The sequence below is a fragment of the Drosophila miranda genome, assembly GCF_003369915.1.
Source record: "Drosophila miranda strain MSH22 chromosome Y unlocalized genomic scaffold, D.miranda_PacBio2.1 Contig_Y1_pilon, whole genome shotgun sequence".
NCBI classification, from domain to species: Eukaryota; Metazoa; Arthropoda; class Insecta; order Diptera; family Drosophilidae; genus Drosophila; species Drosophila miranda.
Genome location: NW_022881603.1, coordinates 34,602,472 through 34,605,509, shown reverse-complemented (window position 1 = coordinate 34,605,509; position 3,038 = coordinate 34,602,472). Strand labels below are relative to the sequence as shown.

General features: G+C 50.4%; 1 long non-coding RNA gene across 1 annotated transcript; it reads right to left on the bottom strand.

Annotated features, from left to right (window-relative positions):
- Window positions 1-1,973: 1,973 nt before the first annotated feature.
- LOC117189523 lies at window positions 1,974-2,633 on the bottom strand. Its single transcript, XR_004473428.1, has 3 exons — window positions 2,280-2,633; window positions 2,066-2,199; window positions 1,974-1,999 (listed from the first exon to the last, which is right to left on the bottom strand). It is a non-coding gene; the product is annotated as an uncharacterized LOC117189523 (long non-coding RNA).
- Between the last annotated feature and the right edge of the window lie 405 nt (window positions 2,634-3,038).

Genomic DNA, 3,038 nt, shown 5'->3' with positions numbered 1-3,038 from the left:
GGCAGTACATCCGTGATCATGGCGGTGGTGTTTGGCAGGAACTAAGGGGCGACTTAATTGCTCGTTTCCGAGGCACGGCGTCCGAGTTCGACCGCATGAGAGAACTGCGAGAAAGAATGCAGCGGTCAAACGAGAGTGTGGAAGACTTTTTCCATATCATGAGAAAGCTCGCGTCGAGGTTGGAGATGCCACCACCTGAAAAGGAGATGGTAAAAATCGTCAAAAAGGCACTCACAGATGAGATAGCGAGTTTCGTCTACGGCTTACGGGTTTATTCCTTAGACCAACTGCGGGATGAGTGCGTGGAAATAGAGGCACATCTGAAGAGGAAGGCTCGATCTTCGTGGCGAGGAGCACCCAAAGCCACAAACTATGGTCGCGGGGCGAATGCGAACGTCAGCGAGGTCGCGCAGGATCGGTCGATTAGCGATGAAGAGGCAGAGGTCATTGAGGAAGCGCAAGTGACACAGCGTGTTCCACAGAAGTTGATTTGCTGGAACTGCGGGCAGACCGATCATGGCTTTAGGGATTGTATGGCATCGGAGAGGCGAATTTTCTGCTACCGGTGTGGAAAGCCCGATGCATATTGTCCAACCTGTCCGAATTGCGCGGGAAACGTGAAGAGGGGTGCGATCCAAGCAGGCGAATCACGCTCACAGAAGGGGCCTGCGCAGAGAAAGTAGAAGAAAATATAAATGAATTAGATAGACGTAAATTGCATGCTAGGTTAAGGAACTTATCATATGAAGAGCGCTTAAGAAATTATTTAGAAACCAGAAATAGAATATTTTCTGAACTACGAGTGGATGGTATGCGAGCACTGTCGGTGCGGGTGAGAAAGGCGAGATCCCGTTTTAAGCAAAGGCGAGCTATGAGGAGGCAGGTGATTGCTTCAGTAAAGCGTTGGTGCAAGAAAGACCCGAGAGTTTTCGCAGAAATCTCTATAATGGGCGAGTCCGTGCGAGGCCTGTTGGATTCAGGCGCTACACACAGCATGCTTGGGTGTGATGGTCAGGAATTCCTGGAGAAGCTGGGCGTGGAGGCTCGTCAATATTCTTCTATAGTGAAGGTAGCGAATGGGGAAGATCGCGCAATCGTTGGCCGAGTGGAATTACCGGTGAAATACAAGGGAGAGGTAAAAAGATTAACGTTTTTCGTATGCCCGTTCTTGGAACAGGAAATTTACTTGGGGGTAGACTTTTGGCGGGTATTCTCATTGGCTCCTGAGGTGATGGGAGAAGGTCCAGTAGGGACATCTCACAGATTAGTGGAAGAAGTGCTGGCTGATCAAGTCGCTCACTATGTGGAAGGCCCGGAGAAGGAGATAGTGCAGGAAGAATGGGAGTTGTCAGAAGAGCAAAAGGCAGCCTTGGATGAGGTGAAGGCAGAGTTTCTGACTTTCGAAGCCGTAGGCCTGGGGAGGACGTCGAGAGAGACTCACAAAATTCAGTTGGTGGAGAAGGCCGAGCCTGTGAAGGATCGACATTACCCGCTGTCGCCAGCGATGCAGGAAGTGGTGTGTGGTGAGGTGGACAAAATGTTGGCTTTGGGAGTCATCGAGTACAGTGATAGTCCGTGGAGCAACAAAAACACCGTGGTGCGAAGGCCGGGCAAAAATCGTTTCTGCCTCGATGCCCGAAAGCTCAACAAAGTAACCATCAAGGACGCTTACCCACTTCCTAGCATCGAGGGGATTTTGTCGCGTCTCGATCAGACGATATATATCTCCAGCGTCGACTTAAAATTCGCTTTTTGGCAAATCGAGCTGGACGAGCAGAGTCGACCATATACGGCGTTCACGGTGCCGGGACGGCCTCTGTACCAGTTCCGTATGATGCCCTTTGGCCTCTGCAACGCCGCACAACGCCTATGTAGACTGGTCGATAAGGTGATTCCGGTTGAGATGCGTTCAAACGTCTATGCGTATCTCGACGACTTGCTGATTATAGCTGAGGACTTCCAAACGCACGTGAAGATTCTGCGACAGGTTGCCGAGCGTCTACGAGAAGCAAATTTAACGATAGGGCTGAGCAAATCTCATTTTTGCTATAAAAACATTAAATACCTGGGATTTATAGTGGGAGGAGGAGCGCTGAAGATGGATCCGGATCGTGTGTCGGCCATTTTGCGCATTCCCGAGCCGCGATCTTTGATTCGAGAATTGCGTAGTTTCCTGGGAACTGCGGGCTGGTACCGGCCCTGAAAAAGTCGGGAAATGGAAAGTTTAAATTGACGGAGGAGGCAAAACGAGCCATGGGGGAGCTAAAAGCAGCACTCACCTCGGCACCAGTCCTGGTACACGCGGATTTCAAGCGGCACTTCTACATACAGGGCGACGCATCACATTATGGAGTAGGAGCCGTACTCTTCCAAAGGGATGACGAGCAGAACGAGAGGCCCATAGCGTTTTTCTCTGCCAAACTGAATTGCCACCAAAAAAACTACTCGGGGACAGAGAAGGAGTGTCTGGCAGCCCTCATGGCGATATTTAAGTTCCGTCCGTACGTAGAGCTTATGCCGTTTACAGTCATAACTGACCACGCCAGTCTCAAATGGCTCATGACCATGAAGAACCTGGATGGTCGCTTAGCTCGTTGGTCCCTTCAACTGCTGGCCTTCGATTTCGGCATAGAACACCGGAAAGGAGCGGACAATGTAGTGGCAGATACATTGTCACGCAGTATTGAAGAGCTGGAAGTGGATCCGAGTAGTATCCTGGGTTTTGAAACGGTGGAGTTTGAATCTGGAGAATATCAGGAGTTAAGGAAGGAAATAACAGAGAACCAAGACCGCTTACCTGATCTCCAGATTGTTGACGGCATGATATTCAAGCGCATGCGCTTTGAACGATTGGATGATCAACTGGAGGGCGCCGTCTGGAAATTGTGGGTTCCGAGTTCGCTGACGGCCGCGTTGATAGACAAAGCACATTCGAAAGAGAAGACAGCGCACGGAGGAATGGCGAAAACCTTGCACTTATTGCATAGGCAGTTTTACTGGCCGAACATGGCGATAGAGGTGCGATTATATCCGACGGT